A 27,629-nucleotide genomic window follows, 5' to 3' on the forward strand; every position below is an offset into this window, starting at 1 on the left:
ATAAAGAAATTTGACACTGATTTAATGAGTTTCGTGGCACCGTAGTGTTATGAAAAGACATTCACCTGGCCGGCTAAAACAAACGATGACATCGTCGAAGAAATCCGACAATTCTACATTAGAATCCCTAAAAAATAAATTGCCCGAGGAAGTCTTCAGTTGAACATATCTAACATTAACACTTTATGATGTTATCTATAAAAGATGTAGAGTCTTTGTGCCTAAAGAGATTCAGTTAAGAGATCAGATAAACCTGCCGCTCGCCCTAAGCGTACAGACTTAGCCAGTTTTACGCTCATATAAGATTGATGAAGCTATGAATTTTATTAAATCATTCTAATTGTATCAAAGTATGAGAAAAAAACTTTGTTCTTTTCCCTTCAATTTGACATCCAAATCATTAAATTATCTTGAATAGTCCCCGAGCAACGACTGTTTGAAAATTTCCCCACTCTTAATTAAAACAATTTTCCCACAAAATGTCAGTACTTCAGTTTAGTAAGTACTAGTTGAAGGTATTCAATATTTTTGTTTTCCATTCAACCATCAAGTATTTAATTAGTTGTCCTCTTTTTATCAGAAATCAACTACTGATAGAAGCGTTGGTTGGTATGTTGTCAATTTGGGTACATATTGCTATATTTGTCATGAAAGAGTTTCAACTGATTTTAAACGGAAAAATTGCATATTCCTCAAACCAAATAAAAATGTGATTATTTGCCGATTTTACAGATTAACTTAGGTGCTGATTACAATTGTTTGGTTATAGGTACAGTATTAGAATTTGGTACACATGGTCACCAGAATATTTCCAGTGTGTAACAATTATTTTATCAAACAAAAAAGAATTCTCAATAATTATCTAAAAGATTTTAAAATGTTGAATCAATATTAAAAAATAAAATACAGAGTAGTAATAAATTTCCTCACTCCTATGTTTTTTGTAATTATATATTAAGTGATTTTCAATAATTATAGTAATAGGTTCTAAATGTTTTAATAATTTGAAATTTGGGGGATTACTTGAAGTAGTCTAATATTCAGTGTCGACTTCCAAATTCCTTATTAAGGAATTTGGAAGTCGACACTGAATATTCCTTATCAGAAGCATTCAGATGACTGTGCCTAAAAGCAAATGCCAAATGCCTAATATCTTACCCCAATAAAAAAGTGATATAATCAAAACTCAAAAGGGTTCTAGCGAGTTTAAGATATCTCTAGGTCTACTATGTAAAAGCCAACTTCAAAGTTTTGATGAAAAACTAGTCATGTGACAGCTGAAGTAATATCTACCCCCTCCCCTAAAACTAAAAACAGTGTTATAATCTAAATTCAAAATTGTCTGTACCATTATTAATATATCTTCAGCTCCGAGATGTGGGAATAAAATTAGACCATAATAAGCAGCTACATATTAAACCTACAGATATCTTAAAAACTGTATACAGTAGAACCTCTTTAATCCGAACTAATTGGGACCAGGGGTAGTTCGGACTATTGAATAGTTCGGATTACAGAACATATTGTTGTTTTCATATAACAATAGCTTAAAACATGGCTAAAATTGATCAAAATTATTTTGGGAAAAGTGAACAAATGTTTTTTTAAAATTAATATACAGTGTTTATTTAATACATGGTGAATAAACAGTACTGTACATTAAATACATTATACAATAAAGAACTGCTGTATTGTGTATAGAGTACAGCAATGAGGGGTTCGGATTAGTGGACGTTCGGATTACAGGGGTTCGGATTAAAGAGGTTCTACTGTAATACTTTTTAATTTACCACCATTGTTTTTGGGGTAGATAGTAGGTGTTATTGCATATGTCCCGTGGACTAGCTTCTTAATAAAAATTTTTAAATCGACCCCTATACAGGGCTAGGCAAAAGTATGGACACCCCCTATTGACTTTTTAATGGGTTAGGGCTGGCACGCACTAGCCCGACAATGACCACGACCACGACTCTGACCGGTCAGATACGACCAGTTTTATAATAGGCGTAAATAGAACAGCGCACACTAGCCGACTGGTCGGACCCTGGTTGGATGACCAAAGTTCTTGGAGTTTGGTTGGACTCGACTCGCTGGCTGTTAAATCCAGATGACATAGAACACATACATGTACATACACTACATGTACATGGTATATACACCGTATATACCATATATGTACATTGTACATTATATAAAAGTGCAAATAGAACGCATTCTAATGGGGCGACGCGGACCCCCAACTTGTCTCAGACCCTACCAGTACACGACTCAACCCCCAGTAGTCCTAGATTAATCAAAAGGTAAGTTTTTCTTTTTTGTTTTTTTGTGGTTCGTGAAGTGACTTCTTTTGTAAAATGTCACAGGATTTTGACACTTTTCAGAGTTTTATTATGGCTATTAAAGAAAGGTTATGTTTATGGGATCTATCTATGTATGGAATGTAAACTTTTGCAATTTAATTATAAATAATGAACAAACAAAATAATGTAACAAAACCCCCTGTTGTACTGCGACAACGCCTAGCTGCTCATACTGCGCTGGTAAACATGACTACAAGGAGTGTCTAAATAAGAAAAAGGAAGAAGCAGTCTGTTGTGCCAACTGCAAAAGAGAAAATCGAGGTGATCTGAGGCACGATGCAGGGTCAAGAAAGTGTCCTGCTTATGAAAAGACAGTGAAGAGGAACAATGAGAAGATTGATTATGGATTGTAGGATAGCCCAGTGGAATTTAGGTAGGGAAAAGGCAGCTACAGATGAGGTGATTAGAAGATGTTTACAGGAAAAGATCGACGTCCTTCTGGTCCAGGAGCGATAGACAGTGGGCAGAAAGGTAAATATTACAGGATGTAGGGTTTTTCATGATCGAAGCAGAAGGGAGGATATTTGGAGTGCTATTCTTGTCAGAATGAGAAGTTCAGAGCTATCATAAAAGCCAGAGAAACGAATGGAACGTGTGTCAGTGTTAGGCTGGAATATGATGGATGCAAGTGATCAGTTTGTACTGTATGCTATTGGAACCCATAGACGGGCATATGACATGGTTCGCTGATATAATTAGAAAGAAAGGGAGCAAAGGAGTGTTGTGTGGTGGCGATTTGAATGCGAGGTCAGGGTTATGGCTCAGTGGATCAACGGATGAGAGAGGATCTCAGGTAGAAGATGTTGTACTGGCTTGGGATCTGCAGGTTCTTAATAAATTCAGTAGGTGGACGACGTTTGAAAATACACAGGGAGGCAAATGAAACATTAACTTGACATTGGCGACAAGGGATCTTTCAGGCAAAATGGAGGACTCATTAGTTCATGAAGAGGCGTTAAGTGATCATAGGCTAATTACAACTACAACTTATAATTACAACTTGAAATTGCGAGGAGATCAAATTAATCGGATAATCCAGGATGAACAGAGGCAAGGATCATACTGCTTAAGGAAGGTAAACTGGGCGAAACTTGACAAAGCTCTGCAGATAAGCACTCAGGAAATGGAATTTGAAATGGCTACAGCAGAAGTTAATGCAGAAAGGATTACAGAATGAATGAATGAAATGTAGGATCTGGAGTAGGACAGGGAGTGAAGTTGATAGGAGAGCATTTGTTAGGTCAAGGACAGATTACGTTTGGGGAATCAGGAAGCAAAAGAAGATGTGGGAACAGATAATTGCGGAGCAAGAGAATTACCCATGGGAAAGGTTTATAAGATTGCTGCAGAGAAGCTGAAAAAGGATACTGTGCTGGTTAGCCTGGAAAAAGAAAACGGTATAATGACGGAGACAGTGCAAGAGACCCTAGAGAGAATGATACAAGGATCGCTGCCAGATGATAGGGAAGAGGATGATACAGAGGAACAATCAAGAATCAGAAGTAGGATGACTGATGATGAAAGCACTGGAACAGATGAGGACGATCTCAGGGAAGGAGAGCTAACTGCATGCGTTGCACTGCTGAGGGATAGGAAAGCCCCAGGTGTCGATGGAATCAAGAACGAAGTGATTAAGAGAATGTTTGGACGGATCAAGGGGACGCTGTTGAACCTGTACAACAAGATGCTGAGAGAAGGCAGGTTTCCTGACGTGTGGAAAAAAGGCATCGTCAAAGTTTTTCTGAAGAGCCAGGAAAAGGTCCCGAGTAAGGTTAAAACATACACGCCAGTGACCCTCTTACCGGTTTTAGGAAAGCTAGGCAAAAGACTTATTGTGAAAAGGATGAAAGAAAGGATGGATAGGAAATATAAGGCAAATCTACTACAATATGGATTCACGGAAAGGGTTGGAACGATAGACTCACTTCTGGATATGAGAAGAGAAGTAGAAGAGACGGAAGTAAAATACGAAATACGTAGTAGGATTGTTCCTTTATATTTCTGGAGCTTTCAACTCCAACTGGTGGCCAGAGATTTTGAGAGCTCTGAGAAGACGGCGATGTCCGAATAACATCTACTAGGTAAGTAGTACTACTACTTAGTAGTTACTAAGTAGTAAGGGACTACTTCCGAGGCAGAACCGTGACTTTAAGAGCCCAACGGAGAGGTGAACAAGAACATCACGAAAGGTTGCCCCGAATTATCTATGGTGGGCCCTCTGTTGTGGAACATCCTGTTTGTTGGGTTCGACATCAGGGTTCGAGGAAGGAGTCGACATCAGGAAAGCATGAGGATCTGAAGAGAACAAATGCTAGTTGACTGGCAGAGGCGGTGGGAGTCAAGCACAAAAGGAAGGGAAACCTTTGCATTTGTTCCGGATGTGAGGTTCAAAAAGAAAGTGCATTGGAAAACCGATCACTACAGTTCACTGCAGTTCGTCAGCGGACACGGCAACTTCAAGGCCAAGCTGAAAAGTTCCAACCTCGTCGTTCAAATGATGATCGTTGCACTCATTGCGGAGAACTAGAGACGTCACAACATGTACTGGTGGAGTGCCCATTCTACAAAGAAGAAAGAAGTGACATGAGGGAATTCCTCCGACAAAAGACATGGGCTTGGGAAAATATCAACTTTTTGAGAAGTAAAGAATCCACGTTGGAGTTTGCCAGAGTGTGCCAAAGGATAGGAAAGAAAAAGCATGAATTTAAAAATGCAGGAAATCAGGCTGGAATTTGAAATAGAAAATTTATAGGAACAAATATGATAAATTAAGAAGATTGAAAAAAATCTTATGATCCTAGTACAGAGGGTCATACATAGGTGAGGGGAGAGGTGCTGGTTGGGCACAGAATGTGCCTGGAGGGACAAAGATTGAAGCTGACAGCAGGAAGAGGAATTCAAATATTTTCAAGAAAGCGGAATGAGAAGAAACGCTACGTCATTGGTGAATAAGTCTCTGACTTAAACCAGGGGTGGGGGAGGGACCACTGGGCTTCAGCCAAACACCTCTCTATCTCTCTCTCTCTCTCTTACTTATGAGGAGTATGAGCTTTTTCCATATCGGCATAATACATCTGTTATAGAGATGTACTGAAAGAAAGATGTATTACCCCAATATGGGTAAGTTCACGGGTAGTTTCAACATTTTAATTTAGATAAAAACTGGAATTATAGCACTAATGCAATTTTGGGGAATGGAATGGGGATACTATTTTTGTTAAGGTTTGTAAAAATGTAAAAGGTAAAAGATTGGTTCTTTAAATCAACCGCATGCAGTAGTATAACACGTCTACTATAGCCAAAGTCTTACCACTGCACCTAAACAATAGAAAAAAGTTAACTATCAATCATTCACACAATACCACAAATTATTTAGATAAAAACATAAAATTACTCTAAACAATCCTACTTTGACAGTTCTCATTGTGCATCACAGCTTTTTGTTGCTGCTTAGTTCAAATTAGCTGTTGTCATAATTACAAAAATTGTTTAGTGCTGCACCCTGTTGGTAAACCTTATAACGTTAATGCTATTGAATATCATAGAACTAACTTGTTTAGCAAGAACAGCTAACAAAATTCTTTAATTCCTTTTAAATATTAATTCTCATAAGGTTAACATGGAAAACTAAAGAGCCACTGGGGCTTAGCCCGACAGGATTTTTGAGATAAGAATATGTCTATAATATGTTAATCGGGAATGTGAGCTACCATCATGCCAAATGTCAGCCCAATCCCAGTAGTTAGTGTGTGATCGAACTTCAAACAAACAAACTTTCACATTTATAATATTAGTATGAAAACATATTTGAAAAATTGAATCATTACCAATATTTGAAGCTTGGAGCTTAGTTTTCAAGTCAGCAGTGCTTTGATAACCTAGTAATCAAACGTTGTCATTGGCAGCAAAATCATAATAGTATATTATTTATAAGAAAAATTTGTCTTTTGGTTGACATTTATACAAGTCACAGCAATTTGTGATGTTTGTGAAGTATGCCTAGTCTCTGCCTAATTAAACTGTGAGAGGTAAATTTGGGCGAAATATTCAAACACTTGCCTCTGTCACCTCTAGGTCTCCCTACAAGTTCTATAATTGGCACACCGCCCAAACGTAGTTTCAAAACGCAAGATTGTCGAATACGAAAAGAAAAGTGATGGAGGTGAGAGGTAAGCGTAAGCTCCTCAGGGAGGGGGAGCTGTCTATGACAGCTCCTCCTCCAAGACCGCTGTGAGTCGACTTTGTTCAGCAAAGTCGTACTGTGCTATGCACAGCCTGCAAGGGGTGCCTCTGCACTCGCTGAAGGCAGCGGATCTAGCGCTGGCTGTGTCGTGACTAGACAGCCCTAGGGTAGGGAGCGGCTGCTCTAGTACTGGCCTTGGGCGGAGGTGACAATCACCAATCCGGCCAAGGCCCAGATAGCTAATGTTACCGCCAACTGTTACAGGTATGTGTGCAGCTGTGACAGGACTGAGCTGGAGACGATGAGGGGTCCTACCCCGAAAGGGTCCAGTCTTGGATATTAGCAGGCGTAGTGAGTGGGTCACGGTTCGGCTGCTAAACTGCTAACTTTTTTGCTTTTCTTGTTTTAGTAATGGCTGAAAGTAAACGAACGGAATCATTACCCCAGGTGGGTACCTGCTCAAGCGGGGAATCCCACTCCTCCTTTTTGGAGGACAAGCCCATGGATTCTGGGGAGGGCAACGATCAGCTTTCCTTTAACAATGATAATGTTACTGTGCAGAACACCGCTATGGAGACGGAACCTGGGGAGATCCTGGACTCGCCAGAGGTCTTCTCGAGAAGTTCCTTAACAGCAAGAACTCCACCCAATTCATCTACTGATGTGCTTGAGCTTTGCCACAGGTTAGATGCAGACCTGAATAAGCCACTAAACACCAGCAGTGCTGGCGACTCTCCATCTCTGGCGGATGTTTCGTCCGACTCTGAGATCACTTTTACAGTTATGACCAAAACTGAGTACAATATGTCTGTTAGAGAAAAGAAAAAGGCTGAGGGCACGTGGATCCCTAACAGACAGTGGAGAAAGAGGAAGCGAGAGTCCTTGAGTTCTCCTGGGGAAGGTTCAGGCGTATCACCGATGCGTAGAACCGGATCCGATAGTAACCCTGGGTCGTCTCAAAATCCTCCTTCTAAGAGAAATAAAAACTCTAATCAATCAGCAGATGGACTCGTTGCAGGAAAGGCCAGCTACAGAGATCAGCTTGTGGGTCACAAGTTGGCAGTAGCTCCAGCGGCCTATCCCGATGCGAGATTCTCTGTTGAGGAATGTGATTTGTTGCAGGACAAACTGATGGAGTTGGTGTTTGGTGATGACGGCGCCAACATTCCTCATCAGTTTGAAAAAATTTACCATGAGAAGGGTGCTCTTGTCGTAACTTGTGGTAATTCTGAAACAACTGACTGGCTAAAGAGGGTGGCACCGAAGCTGGCGCTGGGAAGTGAGGGGAGTATGGAGGTCATTGTAGCAGACTATAAGGATCTGTTGCGCACGACCAAAGTGCTCCTACGCACTGACAGGCGCTTGGCCAAGGTCGAAGCCTCTAAAGTGTTTGTTCAGATTGAGCGACAAAATCCTGGTGTCACGACAAAGGACTGGCGCGTCATTGGTGGGAAGAGGAAGGATGATCATCAGATTCTTGTTCTTGCTATTGATGAAATGAATGCGCAGGTTCTGAAAGATCGTGGCTGGATTATCTATCTGGGTCTGGGGAAAATACAGCTCAGAGTTATCTCTGGTGCTCCCTCTGATGACTCAGGTCCTTCAAGCGAACCTACAACACAGTAAGGCTGCCACGGCTGTGTTCTGTCTGAGCACGGTTAAGCAGTCCTTAGATTATGCCTTGATTCAAGAACCCTGGATCAATAATTTTAGAATTGCGGGGATGGGAACTATAAAGGGTAGCATCTTCTCTGCATCTGTACCACACCCTAGAACTTGCATTTGGGTTAAAGAGGGGCTAAAATGTAATCCAGTTCTAGAGCTTTGTTCGAGGGACGTAACAGTAATTAAGACTGTATGTACTAAATCCAACATAAATCTGCTGCTGGCCTCTGTTTACATGCCACAGGGCGACGATGGACTGCTCCCATCGGCCGAGGTCAGAAGATTGGTCGACCTCGCACACGAGTCTGGATCTGAACTCGTGATAGGCTGCGACTCCAATGCCCATAATACGGCCTGGGGATGCAGGGACACTAACAACCGAGGTAGGTCACTTCTAGAATACATAGCTTCTTGCGGCCTACTTGTTGCAAATGTAGGCTCAGAACCAACTTTTTTAAGCAGGATAGGCCAATCAGTAATTGATCTTACCCTGTGTTCGGCGGGTATGGCTGACAGGATTATTGACTGGTCAGTGTCCCTTGAGCCATCCCTGTCTGATCATAGGCACATTGTCTTCGGGTTGGGGAATTTCTGCGGCGAGGTTCGCTTATTCAGGAGCCCAGTTAAAACCGACTGGGCATCCTTCAGAGCTGATCTTCGGGGCAGAATTGCCTCGAACCTGAACACATCTCCTATTAACACAGTTGATGCGCTTGACGAGGCGGCAGATCGTCTAACTAGGTGCATAGTTACATCCTTTGAGGATAATTGTCCTTTGAGCAAGGGAAAGAGCAACAGGGCTAGTTGGTGGGGTCCTGAACTTGCCTCTCTTAGGAAGAGAGTAAGGGCCCAATTTAGGCGAGCAAAGATAACCAATAATTGGGATACATACCATACAACTCTCACAGAATATAACCATGCAGTACGTAAGGCCAAAAGGCTCTCATGGAAAAATTTTTGTGGAAATTTAGAGAGTATCAAGGATACTTCTAGAATACATAAGGTACTTGTTAGAGACAGGCATGTTACTTTGGGTGCCGTTGAGGGACCGGATGGTGTAATGGCTTTTGAACCTACCGAAATACTAAAGGTTATGGTAAAAACTCATTTCCCTGGTTGTATTGTTTCTGAAGTGCAGCAGGAGGAGGTGAGTCCAGAGCGGCCTAACCTGGGCCGTCGTGCCACTCATTCTATGTGGAGCACTGCTTGCCGCATAGTCACCTTCAGCAAGGTAAGATGGGCTGTTGGCTTATTACGACCCTTCAAATCGCCGGGTCCTGATGAGGTAAGACCTGTTTGTTTGCAGGAGGGTCTTGATACAATTATACACCCACTCTGTAAACTTTTCAGAGCCAGCTTAGCGTTAGGACACATTCCCTTAGGGTGGTGTAATTCGCGTATCGCATTTATTCCTAAACCAGGAAGGGATAGTTACACTGACCCTAAGTCATTCAGACCCATTTCTCTATCTTCTTTCTTTCTTAAGATCCTAGAGAAGTTGGTCTCAAGATATATGATGGATACAGCTCTTAGGACACATCCTTTACATATTAATCAGCATGCGTATGTCTCAGGAAGATCATGCGAGACTGCGTTGCACCAACTTGTAAGCAAGATCGAGAAAGCTCTAGAGAGCAGTGAAGTGGCCCTGGGTGCCTTTCTCGATATTCAAGGTGCTTTTGACAATACTGGTACTCCAGCGATTCTTAATGCGGTGAGAGCAAGAGGTTTTCACGGTATAATATGTAGATGGATTGAATCCTTGCTTCTCAGTAGGAAGGTTAGGCTCTCACTCCACAATGATACGATCGAGGCAAGAACTACTCGAGGATGTCCTCAGGGGGGGGGTTCTTTCTCCTCTACTTTGGAATTTGGTAGCAGACGACCTTATAAGGACCCTCAACGAAAGTGGGGTTTTCGCCTTAGGTTATGCTGATGATGTTGCAATCCTTGTGGTTGGAAAGTTCCACGGAACCATAACTGACCTTATGAATAGAGCTTTAAGGGTAGTGGACCGTTGGTGCCAGGATGTTGGGCTCTCTATAAATCCCAGGAAAGTTGTAATGGTACCCTTCACAAGAAGGAGGAAACTGGACGGGATCGGCCCACTAAGACTGCAGGGTACTGTAATAGAGCTGCAGAATCAGGTGAAGTATCTTGGTGTAATTTTGGACAGATCACTTCACTGGGGACCACACCTTCAAAAAGTCATTGAGCGTGGCAAATGGTCCCTTATGGCATGCAGGCGGATGGTAAGTGGCACATGGGGGTTACAGCCTAAACTTATGCACTGGCTGTATGTATCTGTTGTTCGACCCGCCCTTACATATGGTTCGCTTGTGTGGTGGCCAAAGATGGAATCAACTATTGCTGTCAAAGCTTTAGCAGGAGTTCAGAGGCTTGCTCTTATTATGATAACTGGGGCAGTAAGTAGCTGTCCTGGAGCGGCACTTGACTGTCTGCTTGACATGCTACCTATTGACATTTATATTAAGGTGGTAGCAAGTAAAACAGCCCAACGCCTTAGATGCGAAAACTTATGGATAGCCTCAGGGAACAATAAAGGGCACTCTAAAATTGTTCAGGTGGTACATAATGATGAATTGGACTTACCTTCAGATCACATGTCCAAAAAATACTCCTTTGGAAAGCCTTTCAAAGTACTAATACCAGATAGGAAGGATTGGTCTGGCGGAAAAGGACCCATACCCACAGGTGACTTAGAATGCTATACTGATGGTTCTAAGATCAAAAATGGGGGCACTGGAGCAGGTGTGCATTGGATGAATGGAGGCACTGGTATTTGTCTTCCAATGGGGGTGTACCCAACTGTCTTTCAAGCGGAGGTCACTGCCATTCTAGTTTGTGCTCAAGAACATCTTAACAAAGATATCAGAGACAAAACAATCAATATCTTTACTGATAGTCAAGCGACCTTAAAAGCATTAAACTCTTACGAATTCAACTCCAGGCTCGTGTGGGATTGTCTTGCTTCTGTGTCTGAGTTGGGTAGGAGAAATGACCTTACGCTTTGCTGGGTACCAGGACACTCAGGCATTGAAGGAAATGAAGCTGCAGACAGATTGGCAAATACTGCCTCTGCGACATCATTGTTAGGCCCGCAACCCTTCTGTGGCATCTCACGAAACAGTGTATGTTCTGCAATTGCGTCATGGGCCAAGGAAAAGCATCGCAAACGCTGGGTCGATGTTCCCCTTCTTAGGGTCAGCAAGCTTACTCTGTTTAGGCCTTCCAAAAAGGTTGCCTGTGACCTCTTGAGACTAGACAGACGAAGAATTAAATTAATTGTTGAACTGATAACTGGTCATGGAAGATTCAGGAAACATCTACAACGGATGGGCTTATGATGGTGAACCGATCTGTAGGTACTGTGATAGGTCAGAAGAGACAGCTGATCACTTACTCTTTGATTGTATTGAGCTCTCTGACGCTAGATCGATAACTCTTGGAAATATGGCTAGAGGTAGATTTCTTCCTGAGGATGAACTAATTGGGAAGCTACAGGCATTCATTGGGCGCCTCAACTTGTAGGTCAACAAGAAAGCAATTAAGTATCTGGGGTGCGCAATAATTCGATTTCGGATGAAGTGCTTTAAGGTCTCGACCTGCCCCTGTCAGATAAGATAAGATAAGATAAGAAAAGTGATCATATTTGTATTAGTCATATTAAAATGAATAGCCAATTTATGGAGAAATAGGTAGAGGGCCTACACTTGTCGCATCTAATAGTAGTAGGCCTACATTTCATCACTAGGGTGTAGAATGACTCTTTCCGACCCGAGCATAAGTTAAAGGCCGATGCCGGGAAATGAGAGAGGGCTGAAAAACACTTTTTGCCCGTGTGATTAACTATAGTTTTTGCGTAAAATATCGTACGTCACTCGTCCAAAATGTGTTTACCGGACTAATAACGTAGGCTAATATACTATTACCTACGAACCTACATCCAATATTTAAACAATTTTTGTCAATTCAGATCTTAGAAGTTTCAATAATTCAGATTAACTTTACCGCGTTGTTTTACTTTACAGCACTCTAATGGACCAATAAGGTTCAATGATTGAGAGAAAAGAAGTAAAATTGTAATGCTTCAAGCTTCAATCGCCAACTTATCAGCTGATAATAACAAACTCAATAGTTGAGCCGTCGACTTCCGCTGGAAACACACACATTTTTTCTTTAGGTACTTTAAAACGTGAACTAAACGATTTGCTAACCAACAGTTTCAGAAAGTTTTTTTGAAAATGTCAGATAGTTCTTGTGAAATAGATAGATGACATTAGGGGCTCAAACGGTTTGTAATAATCTTTGACCACCTTACTCCTTACTTCCACTTTACGTTTTCGCATTATATTGTATGTCAACATTGTGACTATTTAATTTTGCTTGCATTGAACCATATTTACAATATTATTTCGTGAATTAATTTATAATGCGAGAATATTACAGTTTCCTCATTCTTTGTTGTTTTAGTGAATTTCTTATAGAGAATATTCTATTACCGCATGTCTGATGGTAAGGCCTTGGGCCGATATGATTTTCGAACACCATTTGTTCAAACTAATATACCACAATAACTCGAATACAAATGATCCGATTTTAATGAAATTTGGTACAAACATGCAAACCCACGTTTATTTGAACTAGTTCTCGATCCAGCATAATCAGACTATGGGATTGAGGAATTTATTGAGTAAACATTGGGTCAATTCCAATGTTTGACTCGCAAAACACAAAATTTTGCAATTTCAGAAATCAGAAAATCTTTATTGTTTCAATTGATTTACAAGCTTATACACAGAGTAACTTAAGAATAACTTTAACTAACTCACACACTTATTTAACTATGAAACAATTCATCCCAGGTCAAATACCTGTTTGGGATGTTCTATTACGTACATATACATATAAAAACAGATCAAAAGATTTTTCTCAAAACCATTTTGTCGAGCTCAATGGTTACAGATAATAAAAAAAAACTGCAGATAAAAATTTTGTGTTATTCTAATGAGAATAAGTAAACGGTGTAGTTTACTTGTTTACGGATACATTTTGACAAAATATGGTGTATTTATTTATTTTAACTTTACTAAAACACACTTTAATACAGTACCTTCCCTCTACACAACAAAACTAAGTACCAGCTAGTCGAACCTAACATTAACAGGGAATTAATTTGTCGCGTTTGAGGGAATGTTTTAGTGACAATCCAATCAGGCATATGGAAATTCGCTTAGCCATCAGGTTTGATGTCGCAGGGGTTATTCACACTTTACTTTTAGTAATAGATATTCGTAGCATCTAACTAAAACATCCTTACTTATGAGACTGTTTATTTTTTCGCAGGATATTTTTTTTAACTTCACAACAATAATTCAATAGTGTCTTCTATCTTTCAATATTTTTGGAGGGAAAATAACCAGGATATTTTAACCAACGTGCGGATTAACGTTTTAATTAGATTGAGACCAGACCGACTTGATCACGGCAAAGTCGAGTTATTCATCATTAAAATTTGCCAGAACTTAAAAACAAATTAGTTGACGTCATAATCGTTCTATGCGGATTGTGTGCAATGGTAAAGTGCTTAGCACAGCATATTATCTCTCACATCCTTAGTACTCATTGAGCGAATGTTATTTTTATCGGATACATTCAATGAGTCAAGGGGTAATATTCCCTCGTTTCAATAAAAATCCCAAATTAGCGGACTCTTGTTTAGGCTGCAGGGTTGATGCGAAGAAGTCATTTGACAATCAATGGGTTATCCTATACAGACTGTCCCAAAAGTCCCGGACCGGTTTAATATTTTCTAAACGACAACAGATAAATCAATAAGATTTGGTACATCAACACCACACCTAAAAATCTACTTTTTTAAGGAAATATCAATTTTCTGTCACATCATGGGGACGTCCCGCAAGGAGTCAGAAGGAAATCTTAAAAAGAAGCATAGGTTGACATGTACATCAAATTAAAGGTCTTTACTAGGAGAATATAATGCCGCAAATTTGAACTCAAACGGACAACCAAGTCAAGAATGACAGTGGTTCTAAGATTCATTTAATTTGCATTTAGGGGCACAGCCCTAGGAATCGGAAAAAATTGTTAACGTAAGCATAGGTCGATATGTACATCAAATTAAAGGTCTTCACTAGTAGATTAAAATGCCGTAAATTCAAGCTCAAAAGAACGCCTGAGTAAAAAATGGCAGTCGTTCAAAGATTCAAAATGGCAGGTTCAAGAAATCTTTGAAGGGCTGCCATTTTTTACTCAGGCGTTCTTTTAAGCTTGAATTTACGGCATTGTAATCTACTAGTAAACGTCTTTAATTTGATGTGCATGTCAACCGATGCTTCTATTTAAGATTTACTTCTGACTCCTTGCGGGACGTCCCCATGATATGACAGAAAATTGATAGTTCCTTTAAAAAGTAGATTTTTAAGTGTGGTGTTGATGTTCAAAATCTTATTGATTTATCTGTTGTCGTTTAGAAAATATTAAACCGGCCCGGGACTTTTGGGACAGTCTGTATATTAAAAAATACTGGTAATTTAGTTCACGCAGATTGCGGGACAACCGCTTGATGGATTTTGATGATTCTTTTTTTATTTGGTTTTATTTCATTTTGGTCATTTTGTGTAGAAGGTAGTGACGGAGCCAGAATTTTGATTTAGACCTCAGGGCCCTGACCACGGGACTTAAAAGTTCCCATGTTATTCATATAGAGGAGATTTTTTATTTTTTATTTATGGTTTATCAATACCATATACTATCTGTTAGAACATTTTCATTTAAAACATCTGTCTCGAAATGTTTGTTTTTGTTTATTGTTTATTAAGATTCAAATATTTCTAGGTTAAGCTGTTTTGTAAAACCATAAGCTTCTAAAGGGTAGCGTGCTTGGCCACTATGGTTTTTACTACTTCTATTTGACACTACACAGCTTATTTGTGTGTTAATTTGTGTAATTTTCCATTTTCTTTCTTTTAGAAATATGTATCTTGGATTTTTACTTTATGAACAAAGTACCTACACAGTTTTGGTGGCGTTTGGACGTCTCTTCATATGGAAAAAGGTTCATGCATTCTTTATGCAATCGGATATTTGATATATGGAAGGTATCTCAATGCTTGTATCAAGTACGTCAGTCAACAGATTAATCAAAGTTTTTACAGCTGCATTTCTAATTTAGTTTACAACAAAATGCCCGAGCGAAGAGCGGGCCAAACAGCTGATTTAGTTTGATTTTAAATTAAAATAAAACTTCAATTTAGTGTTTGTTGGATGAAGTAGTAGTGGCGATTTTCTAGCCTTACCTCCGCTTTTAAAATTACACATTTTTCTAATCTAGAGGTTAAATACCTTATTGCCAACGTAATCCAAGGATTACGTTGGCAATAAGGTATTTAACCTCTAGATTAGTATTTGTTAAGTAATCCGGAAGGCAACACCTCAAAAATACACATTTTTCATTTTACTTAATTTTTTTAATTTCAATTTTTAATAGCAGTTCAACATGTCTGATAGTGATAACTTAAAATTCGCTCAGTCTGTCGGTTGTTACAAATGATGTTACTAAATTTTGATACGGTCGGTTGAAGACTATTGTATGGCGGCAGATCTATGTAAATATAATTTATTTATTTATACCCAAGCAGATTTATTTATAATCAGACAGATGCTTCGGACATTTAATATTGAAAATAAAGTGTAAGAAACTGAAAAGATTTGGAATTTGTGAGATTCTTACTTTATGACTTAACTAACGAAATACGAAGAGAGAAAAAATCACAGAGTCTTTATTCTTATTAATTAAATGACATATCGTTCTGTTTACATGAAATTCTTTCCTTTTAAAGCCTTTTATACCCAACCCAATGATAGATCTACTATTTGTTATGAATTGTAAAATCACATCAAGCTGTGTGTTAGTCTTGTGATAGCTTTGGTTTTAGGCATGCCAGGTTGTGTGTTTGTAGTACCATTGACTCATTCACTTCAGCATTAAGTGCACCATGACAATTAATTGGAAATTAAGTTACGGAAGTGTATTTTTGTATTAAAAGAATTAGGTAAAATTATTATAAATACAAGGTTGAAACTAGAATATATTGCTTAGGTTCAACATTTGCTTACGTTCTTCGTTCAACCTATTCTCACAAAGCAATTTTAAAAACAGGGTTCAAAAAATCATCTATACAGTAGGTTGGACCGGGTAGGTTCCGGAAGGTTAGACCGGGATTGCGCCAGTTATGTGAGGGTTAAAAAGGGTCAGCCTGGCACGCACCGGGATTGCGCCAACGCTACCTCAAGTAGCCAGGTAGCCGGGCCGAAGATTGAATGTAACCTAACCTAACCTAACCCGATAATGAAGGGAGAAACTAAAGTTAAACTGTGAATGGGAAGTGGACACCATTGTTTGCACACTGCTGGGGTAGTTTCTCAGCATTGCGCAATGAATGTGTGTTTTGGGTTGGTTGATTTGGCAGTGACGCAATCCCGGTGGAACGTCCCGGAACTCTCTGGAACCCTTTTGCATATTTGTTCCTTTGGTCAAAACAATGCAAAACGCCATATAAAAATAGTTCTAAAATTCCTGGTTTTCTGTCTTTGTGTATAATTTATGTGATTTTCACAAATTAATCCATAACCTTCAAGCTCCATATTAAATATCTTTAAATGATTATACTAAACATTATGAAGAGTATGCGTTTTTAGGAAATTTTATGAGTAATCTAACGGTACCTAAGCCTTGAAGATTGGTTACAAACAACCATGATTTAAAATTTTTGCGAGACTGTGTACATTGATTTAATTTTTCCCGTTGTTGCACCGCGCCACGTCGCGTTGGTGAGGTATGGCGCGGCGGTCTGAACCATGCGCGGTCTCACAAAAATGGGTATATCTCGATTGTTTATAACCCGATCTTTACAACTTAGGTACCGTTAGATTACTCATAATATTTCCTAAAAACGAATACTCGTGATGATTTTTAGAATTTAAATCATCATTCAATTTTAAATGGCCGCCTTTTGGATTGGTACAATTTATAAATCTGATACTTTGTGCAAAGATTAGACTTACCTGTCACTACTTACGTACCAAGTTTTAAGTCTATCGCTTATGGAGTTCGAAAGTTATGGATTTATTTGTGAACATCACATACAGACAGAAAACCAGGCATTTTGGACCCATGTTTATTTGGTGTTTTTGCATTGTTTCTACCTATGAAAAAAATAAAAAAACGGGTTCCAGTGAGTACCAGGACACCCTGTATTCCATACTGACGCTCTATTTATTGAAATTCAAATATTTCCTTTAATACAAATTTTCATTAGAGCAATAATATTCATATTTACAACAATCCAATAATTGTAAAACTTTAATGGGTTCGGACCACTTTCCCTTAAAAGTGTTTGATTTCATACTTCATTACAAAAATGCCACTGGCGTAGATAGGAGCAAAAAAAATTTATAACACACATTTACTTGTCTTAACGCAAGCAGTAAAGAAATAGTGTACAGTTTTAAAGTTTGATTATGAATCTATTATACAGGGTGTTGAAAATGTCTGGAACCAACATTATATCTGGTGAGTGGTTAAAGAAAAACAACTGATATTTTGTGTATGGATATACTATGGTTTTACCTATCTTTTGGTGCCTTATGAAATTTGTTACCACTTATAGGGAACGTCCTGTGGAGGATGCAGTAAAAAGTTGTAATGGAAGCCTATAGTAAATGATACATCATTTTAAAGGCCATTTTTTTCTGAGTAAGGAGTCACAAGTTTCATCTCAAAAGGACCACCCTAGCAAAAATGGCGACTGTTTGAAATTTAAAAACCCACTTATAGGGAACGTCCTGTGGAGGATGCAGTAAAAAGTTGTAATGGAAGCCTATAGTAAATGATACATCATTTTAAAGGCCATTTTTTTCTGAGTAAGAAGCCACAAGTTTCATCTCAAAAGGACCACCCTAGCGAAAATGGCGACTGTTTGAAGTTTTTGAAAATAGAAAGCTTAATTGGTATTTCTGTTAAAAATAAGTTTAGTAAAACAACACAAACAATTTAGTTAATTTTTTTTCAGTAAGTGTTTATTAAATGTACAGCAAGACAATTATGTTTTATAACTGTATTATTTGTTTAAAAATACTTTTTACATTAACACTTTTTACTGCATCCTCCACAGGACGTTCCATATGAGTGGGTTTTTAAATTTCAAACAGTCGCCATTTTTGCTAGGGTGGTCCTTTTGAGATGAAACCTGTGGCTTCTTACTCAGAAAAAATGGCCTTTAAAATGATGTATCATTTACCATAGGCTTCCATTAAAACTTTTTACTGCATCCTCCACAGGACGTTCCCTATAAGTGGTAAAACATTTCATAAGGCACCAAAAGATAGGTAAAACCATAGTATTGTAACGAGCCTTTTTCCTAGGGGGGTAAATATTTGCTATTTGGCCGCGCACCGATTGTTGAGGTAGGCAAGCGGCGGCGGCGAACCTGGCTAGCGCCCTTTGACCCGGCTTATCAGTTCGGATAAGCTTGGGTATCCTGGGACTACCGGATAGCCGAGAAGGACATTCTAGTGGTGGATCCCGGACAGTGTAGAAGGCAGTGTTGGTGTCCTGTGTAAACGGCTGGCGTACTTTGGAGGTACAGAGTGTACGTGGTGTGATCGCGCCGAGTGTTGGTGTAAGTTGGGTACAGACGGTACAGACCCACTGTTGGTGAGTGGACGACGTTCCTTACACTTTGGTTTAAGATTTGATTTAATATTAATCTTAAACTTTATTGCGAGAGTTAGAGTTGTAACCGTGCTGGTCAAAGCCTGACGGTAGTTAGGATTTATATTAGTCAGGAATAATATTTAAGTGTATTCCTGACGGTTCTGGGCAGGTGCTAGAGCGCAAATAATATAATTTAATTGACTGTAGTAGATATTATTTTGCGTTGTACCTAGAGTTAGTTATATTACTAATAACTCTGAGGCCCGACAAACCTGGGCTGCACGATTTAGCGTGCGTAGTTGGAAGCACGAGGCCAGTAGGCTAGTAGCTAGTTTTATCAGCCTATTAACAGAAGCCCGGCTAAGCAATATAACGTTGATATAGTAGCAGTAGTGGTAGTAGCAGTAGGGTTGGTATTGATTAATCATTTAATTATTTTAATTTAACCTGAACAGCTTGCTTAGTAGTCCAACACGTTAGCTTGGTAGCTTGGATAGCGAAGTACCGGCTACCAGATAATACATTTATCTAGTGTTTGGAACGCAGTTAATATTTATTTATCTGCTACTAAGTACAGTAGCTCAATATTTTAATAGTGCAATTGCCATTTAGTTTTGCTTGTTTGGCTTGGTATTTATTGAGACCAGCTACTAGTGGTGTAGTCACTCTACCTATAGTGTACTTGTATATTATTATGTGGTACGATTATTGAGTGAACTGTTTGATTCTTAGCTTGGGCATTAGAGTTGTGTATTGGATTATAGTGGCCTAGTAGACCCCGCCTGGTGATAACACGCGTTGTGGGTTTTATTGGCAAGTCGTCGTGTAACTCACTGTGTTTTAGGCACTCTGGGCTTAACTATTGGATAGTTAGGACGAAGCCCGAGTTGCGTAGTCAGCAACGACCCCCTAGGAGTGTGGAGAATCGGCGTAGGCCTGGTAGTGATTATTGCACGTTTGTTTTGGTGACTTGTTTTTGACTTGTTCACAGTGCCCGTGTATGAGCCAGTCCTATACCGGTTAGACCCGGCTTTTGGCCTAGTGGTTTCCCTGACCTTATCGCAGACCCTGGAACTTTACCCAGCCATTGTAGGCTGAGCTATCCCCGGCAAACGTTTGCGACTGCATGCACTTTTAATATTTTTTCCAGTGCAGAAAATATCGTCGCAAGATGGCGCCTGCGAACAGGGACTGAGGTTGGCAGTGGTGCTGAGTTGCTGACGTATTAACGGCGCCCGAACAAAATAATTTTATTTGTGCAGATTTGCTGCGGACTTGTGCAGATTGGTTGCGGACCTGAGCTGTTGAGCAGAGTTTTAGGCAGACCTGCTGTGATTTTATAGTCGGTTGGGTAGGCCTAACCTGTTTTCTGTTACAGCGTGGTGTGTTGTGAACCCTGATTTATTTAGTGGTTGTATACATAGATATTAGTTGGTAAATATTATTTTGCTAATTAATTGAGCTTTAGTGTTGAATATTATTTGAGTGAGAACCCTTATTGTGTATTTGTGGTTTGACTTTCACACCTATAACTAGTTTGATTTATTATAACGGTGTTAAATATATTTTAATTGGTTTCGCTCTTGTTTTTGCGGATTAGTCGTGGTATTTGAATTTTAAATATGGTTGTGACTACGAGTACGACGTCTGTGCTGGGCGGTACGCCTATTACGTCTGCTATTGCTACGACTAGTTCTGGGGTTAGCTCCGAACTGTCGGTGATGACGACATCGTCATTGTGGCCGGCGTCTTCGCCCGTTTGGCCGACAATTTCCTCGGTAGTGGCCACGACGGTGACAACTTCGTTGACCTATTCCGCGCCAGCGACTATGTCCTTGGGGTCGCAGCCTCGGGACAGTCGCGTGGGTTGGATCTATGACCTCTCGAAAGGTGAGCTCATGAGAACGATGGACCAGTATGGTTTGGTGACCACTGGTACTTCTGCGGAATTGCGGCAGCGATTCTCGTCGTTTTGGAAGCAGCGGAATGCCCGTCGGTACAGCGATGATAGGCTGTGTACGGCTGGGGCTGCTGCACCGACATATATACCGCCGGCTACTACAACTGTGGAGCTTCCTGACCCCCCGAGAACCGTACCTCAGGTACTGGGTAATGCGGAATCGAATCAAGCAGAGATAGTGGGACTTAGCAGGGAGTTAGAGGTGGTTAAAGAGATCCTTGGGTTGTCTTTGGAGACTGATACCCGGACTCTTCGAGAACAACTTGCATTGGTGGTGCGACAGGCGAGGGGCTCGCCGAGTAATGAGGTCGGCTATGGGTTCGGAAGACCCGCCAACCCTACGTCCCCTGTTGTGGCTGCTCCAATGCCTACCTTTGGGTTACCTAGTAGACCCGAGGGATGGCAGCGGCCCAATGATATTTCTGAGAGACCAGCCCGGCCTTCGAGCTTGGAGCTACCTCGAGGCTCGGATATGCTCTCAAATGAGGCCAGCAGGGTGGAGCCAAAGGATTGCTCCAAAGTATGCAACACGGTACGGAAGTGGGGTTTAAGGTTTGATGGCCGACGAGACCCTGTGTCGTTCCTGGAGCGCCTTGAAGAGCTGATGGTCTCGTACTCTATAACATCAGAGGACCTGCTCAGAGCGCTGCCGGAGCTGTTGCAAGGCTCAGCGCTTCTATGGTACAGGAATTGCAAGGAGCTCCTGTATTCCTTTGAAGCTTTCCGGCGTCAGTTTGAAATCCAGTTCTTCCCACCAGGATATTGGAGGAACTTGGATGAGGAGATCCGGAAAAGGACACAGGGTGAAGGCGAGCACTTCCGGGACTACGTTGTTGCCATAAGTACCTTGCTTAGGCGTAGCGGTACGTTGTCGGAGCATGGTAGATTGGACTTGATCTACAACAATATGCGTCCCGAGTACAAGCTCATGGTACGACGGCGGGACTTCAGCAACCTGGCTGAGATGGTTGAGTTGGCTGAAGACTATGAGGTCTATCTGCGAGAGAAGGCGGCATTTCGACCTCCTCCTTCACCAAACGTAGCGCTGGTTTTGGAAACCGCCTACGTTCCTAGGAAGAAAGCTGAGAAGAATCTTGAGACTGTCCCGTTCGAAAGAGGTAGTTTTGAGAGACCGTCTCCTGAAGCCAAGTCAGTTGGGCAGCGGGTTAGTTCATACTCGATTGAGACTCGTGTACGAAGGCCCGCAATGGCAAGGAAAGATGCTGATGGTGTACGGTGCTTTAGGTGCCAGGAGACTGGTCACTTTGCCAAAGAATGTGGCAAGCCGAGGACCGTCTCCTGTTATGGATGTGGCAAACCCGGCATGACGGTGAATCAGTGTGGATGTCGTGCGGGAAACGGCAGGCCAGCTCAGGCATCAGGAGGTCAACTGAGCGAGGCCACCGAAAACGAACGACCTCAGAAGAGTGGTCCGAGTGGCTCGGAAAACTAAACAGCCTGGTTGGTGGGGTAGACGAGAACCGGCTGGTTTCGGAGACAAGGCCCTTTGTTGAAGTTGTGCTGATGGGCAGCGGTTTTAAGGCGTTATTGGACACTGGGTCCGTAGTTAATCTGGTTGGCCGAGAAGTCGCCGATCATCTTCAACGCCAGGGGGTAGAACCTTTTAAGAAACCCTCTCCTCTAAGGATGGCAGATGGGTCGCGGTCTAGGGCCGAGTATTCGTTCCGATTGGCAGGGGAGGCTGCGGGAAGACGGTGGGTTGGAGACGCCTTGTACGTTCCCAATCTTACCACGGATATGATTTTGGGTATGGATGTCATCCGAGACCTCGGATTGGTGACATGTGGGACAGAGGTAGTAAGAATGGGCGTGGGTAGTGACTGTTCTGGCCAAGGTGGCCACATAGACAGTGTCAAAATTGGTGACGAAGACCCCGAAGGCCCTTGCAATGGAAATCCCCGTCTGGTTTCTGATGCTAAATCATTCAGCACCATGTTGGCTGGTGGTGGCGAGTAGAAGAGTTTTTCTTTGTTTTAAGTTTGAGACCTGTGGTGTAGGGTTCACCATTGGGTTAGGGGTTGGAGTTTTTTGTTTTGGCCGGAGTTTAAAGATTTTTTTTTCTTTTTGGCCGTTTTCTTTTTTTTTCATCCCGATGTAAGTGGGGAATGTAACGAGCCTTTTTCCTAGGGGGGTAAATATTTGCTATTTGGCCGCGCACCGATTGTTGAGGTAGGCAAGCGGCGGCGGCGAACCTGGCTAGCGCCCTTTGACCCGGCTTATCAGTTCGGATAAGCTTGGGTATCCTGGGACTACCGGATAGCCGAGAAGGACATTCTAGTGGTGGATCCCGGACAGTGTAGAAGGCAGTGTTGGTGTCCTGTGTAAACGGCTGGCGTACTTTGGAGGTACAGAGTGTACGTGGTGTGATCGCGCCGAGTGTTGGTGTAAGTTGGGTACAGACGGTACAGACCCACTGTTGGTGAGTGGACGACGTTCCTTACACTTTGGTTTAAGATTTGATTTAATATTAATCTTAAACTTTATTGCGAGAGTTAGAGTTGTAACCGTGCTGGTCAAAGCCTGACGGTAGTTAGGATTTATATTAGTCAGGAATAATATTTAAGTGTATTCCTGACGGTTCTGGGCAGGTGCTAGAGCGCAAATAATATAATTTAATTGACTGTAGTAGATATTATTTTGCGTTGTACCTAGAGTTAGTTATATTACTAATAACTCTGAGGCCCGACAAACCTGGGCTGCACGATTTAGCGTGCGTAGTTGGAAGCACGAGGCCAGTAGGCTAGTAGCTAGTTTTATCAGCCTATTAACAGAAGCCCGGCTAAGCAATATAACGTTGATATAGTAGCAGTAGTGGTAGTAGCAGTAGGGTTGGTATTGATTAATCATTTAATTATTTTAATTTAACCTGAACAGCTTGCTTAGTAGTCCAACACGTTAGCTTGGTAGCTTGGATAGCGAAGTACCGGCTACCAGATAATACATTTATCTAGTGTTTGGAACGCAGTTAATATTTATTTATCTGCTACTAAGTACAGTAGCTCAATATTTTAATAGTGCAATTGCCATTTAGTTTTGCTTGTTTGGCTTGGTATTTATTGAGACCAGCTACTAGTGGTGTAGTCACTCTACCTATAGTGTACTTGTATATTATTATGTGGTACGATTATTGAGTGAACTGTTTGATTCTTAGCTTGGGCATTAGAGTTGTGTATTGGATTATAGTGGCCTAGTAGACCCCGCCTGGTGATAACACGCGTTGTGGGTTTTATTGGCAAGTCGTCGTGTAACTCACTGTGTTTTAGGCACTCTGGGCTTAACTATTGGATAGTTAGGACGAAGCCCGAGTTGCGTAGTCAGCAACGACCCCCTAGGAGTGTGGAGAATCGGCGTAGGCCTGGTAGTGATTATTGCACGTTTGTTTTGGTGACTTGTTTTTGACTTGTTCACAGTGCCCGTGTATGAGCCAGTCCTATACCGGTTAGACCCGGCTTTTGGCCTAGTGGTTTCCCTGACCTTATCGCAGACCCTGGAACTTTACCCAGCCATTGTAGGCTGAGCTATCCCCGGCAAACGTTTGCGACTGCATGCACTTTTAATATTTTTTCCAGTGCAGAAAATATCGTCGCAGTATATCCGTACACAAAATATTATTGGTTTTTCTTTAACCACTCACCAGATATAATGTTGGTTCCAGACATTTTCAACACCCTGTATATAGTAAACATTATGTATATTAATACCGTCAAACTTAATAACCCTAATGTTTTTCGGATACAAAAACCATCTAAACTTTTAGGCAACAATTAATAATTAGTCAAATACGGGTAATTTTGGCACTTATCGTTTCCAAATACAACAGACCTCCGCTACCCCCTCTCCCGTTCTACTGGTATGCATCCCCATATTCAATGGCACCCCTCTCCTTAGTCCATCACTATCTATGTGACTACATTAAGCTACAACATTTATCTTTTCTAAAACTTTCCAAAAATGAAAACAGCAATTAAGTTATACACCTTTGTACGTATGTAATGTTTAAATGTAAAATAATATGCCTGCATTTAGTTATTTAATAATTTAGATGATTTACATTATTTATAAATAGTTTTATTTTATTTATAGTATACGGGGTTAAGAATGGAAATAGGAAAACAGGGATATCTTTATTATTTTATTAGTCACAAGGTTTACGCACAGGCAAATCTTGCCAATATAGGCGCATTCGTATAAAGAGTTGCTAGTTTTAAAATGTATAATTGAGAATATTTCTTGAAACATGTATGCGATGTATTATAATAATATGGATAACGTATATTTAATTTATTCATTTTGATTGTATGCAGGGCAGGTAGTGTGTGCACACTGTCTTAAAATAGTTTTGATTGTTTGCTCACCATTTTGCACGTATGCACTGTCTGGTTTGATTGTTTGCTCACAATGTTGCACGTGCGCAATGTCTGGTTGATTGTTTGCTCACCATGGCGCACGTGCTCACTGTCTTGTTATGGATTTCTTTGTTTGCTCACCATTGTGCACGTGCTCACTGTCTTGTTATGGATTTCTTTGTTTGCTCACCATGTTGCACGTGCGCACTGTCTGGTTTGATTGTTTGCTCACCATTGTGCACGTGCACACTGTCTTGTTATGGATTTGTTTGTTTGCTCACCATGTTACACGTGTGCACTGTCTGGTTGAATTGTTTGCTCTCCATGGTGCACGTGCTCACTTTCTAGTTACAGGTTTGTTTTTTGCTCACCATGTTGCACGTATGCAATGTCTGGTTGTTGGTTTACTCACCATGTTGCACGTGCGCACTGTCTTGTTTGATTGTTTGCTCACCATTGTGCACGTGCACACTGTCTTGTTATGGATTTGTTTGTTTGCTCACCATGTTACACGTGTGCACTGTCTGGTTGAATTGTTTGCTCTCCATGGTGCACGTGCTCACTTTCTAGTTACAGGTTTGTTTTTTGCTCACCATGTTGCACGTATGCAATGTCTGGTTGTTGGTTTACTCACCATGTTGCACGTGCGCACTGTCTTGTTTGATTGTTTGCTCACCATTGTGCACGTGCACACTGTCTTGTTATGGATTTGTTTGTTTGCTCACCATGGTGCACGTGCTCACTTTCTAGTTATAGGTTTGTTTGTTTGCTCACCATGCTGTATGTGCTTACTGTCTCTCATGTATTGCAAGCATACCAAAATGTATGATTGTGCTCGCTTTAAGAAATTATTGATTGATAAACAAATAACTAATAGTTTCTGAGCATACGTTTTGTTATTAAGGTACAAGTTATTTGTATTGATTTTTAATGTGATTTACAATCCTAATCGTAGAACTACAGTATTAACGTACAAGAAATGTTTAAGGTTTTATATGTTACAGCATACACCATAACACTGATGTGAGGTTTATAAGTGTGTTCTATACTGATGTACACAGTGATAGAACCGATTTACAATAATTTTAATCATTAGATAAGTCTATTAAAACTAAAAGCTTCCTGTTGTGACGTATACAAGCTCAAACTTATCTTGGACGTGGTTTATCTCGAACTTATAGTGCTGCGTTTAGTATTGTAAACCCCTTTAAAATCACAACTAAATATATCCAAGCAACTAAATGAATGATCAAAATAAAAAAAAAAAAAAAAACGATCAAAGTGATTAAGCAAGTGATTTCTGCCATAGTGAATCAGATACAGCAGACTATGTCAGAGGTTAGGTAAACTCGCGCTTTCTGCAAACAGCTGGTGGGTTTCATGTTGAACGTGGACTATATACTACGTCGTTGGTTTATATACAAACATCTAATAGTGATCAAATATACAGTCAACTAGCAATCGTCTACGCTAAACACACATTACATTGTTATAATCGAAAATGTGACCTAATGATTATATTTCGTACATTAAAACGCACCAAAGCATACACATTACACATTTTAAAGATAAATAGTGGGGAATAAAGTGGAAGATAGTAGTAAATGGAAGGTAATATGAACATCACTCGATACAAGATCTCCTATATATAAATCTGCAAGAATACATACAAAGGGATGTAAGTGTTTATGAAGGAGGATGTAGGAACGAAACGTGAACTGCTGCAGGATTCTTTCACAATGTTGACAGTTTGTCTATTAGATTGAACTATTTATCCATGCAATGATTTACCTTGCATCTGTAGAGCCGTTGTAGGCTGTTGTATGTAGAGGGTTGGAGACTGTGGTTGTAGTCTGTAGTCTGTAGTCTGTTGACACTACAATGCTCAATGCTGGGTCGCGGATAAGGCGCCAACATCACAACAACATCGATAATCAAACAACAGTTGACACTCGAAACTGACAGAACACCGAATCAACCCTCCCTTACGTGGTCATATACTCTACAATACTCAATACAGCCAAGACATAATATACAAATAGTCAAGGTGGGGTTTAAAAGTAGCCTGTTTAGTATATAATCAGTTGGAAAGCATTGCTTTGACGTAGTTGGAAAATAGATTTTGTAATGTTGAATGGACATTTAACTAATCCATTCGTTACTTTCGGAGAAAAGGATACAGGTCAAAGACAATTTCAAAAACTCGAATAGCAAACATTTGCAAAGCTTCATTCTGTAAAATACTATAAATACGATTGGGAATCATTTCATTCGAATGCTATACGAGTGTAGGTTGCATTCGGTTGTGGAAGTGTTCGGATGGGTGGCATTGGGT

At 40.6% G+C, this 27,629-nt stretch overlaps 1 protein-coding gene across 1 annotated transcript in view; it reads right to left on the reverse strand.

Annotated features, from left to right (window-relative positions):
- LOC128998232 (protein unc-93 homolog A) overlaps positions 1-27,164 on the reverse strand; it is a 37,075-nt gene extending 9,911 nt beyond the window's left edge. Inside the window, exon 1 of the mRNA XM_054424272.1 lies at positions 27,086-27,164. The gene's annotated coding sequence lies outside the window, so the exon portion shown is untranslated. The remainder of the gene's footprint in view (positions 1-27,085) is intronic.
- Between the last annotated feature and the right edge of the window lie 465 nt (positions 27,165-27,629).

Source organism: Macrosteles quadrilineatus, unplaced genomic scaffold, assembly GCF_028750875.1.
Source record: "Macrosteles quadrilineatus isolate MER2022 unplaced genomic scaffold, UCM_ALF_1.0 Scaffold_7__1_contigs__length_78375512, whole genome shotgun sequence".
NCBI lineage: Eukaryota > Metazoa > Arthropoda > Insecta > Hemiptera > Cicadellidae > Macrosteles > Macrosteles quadrilineatus.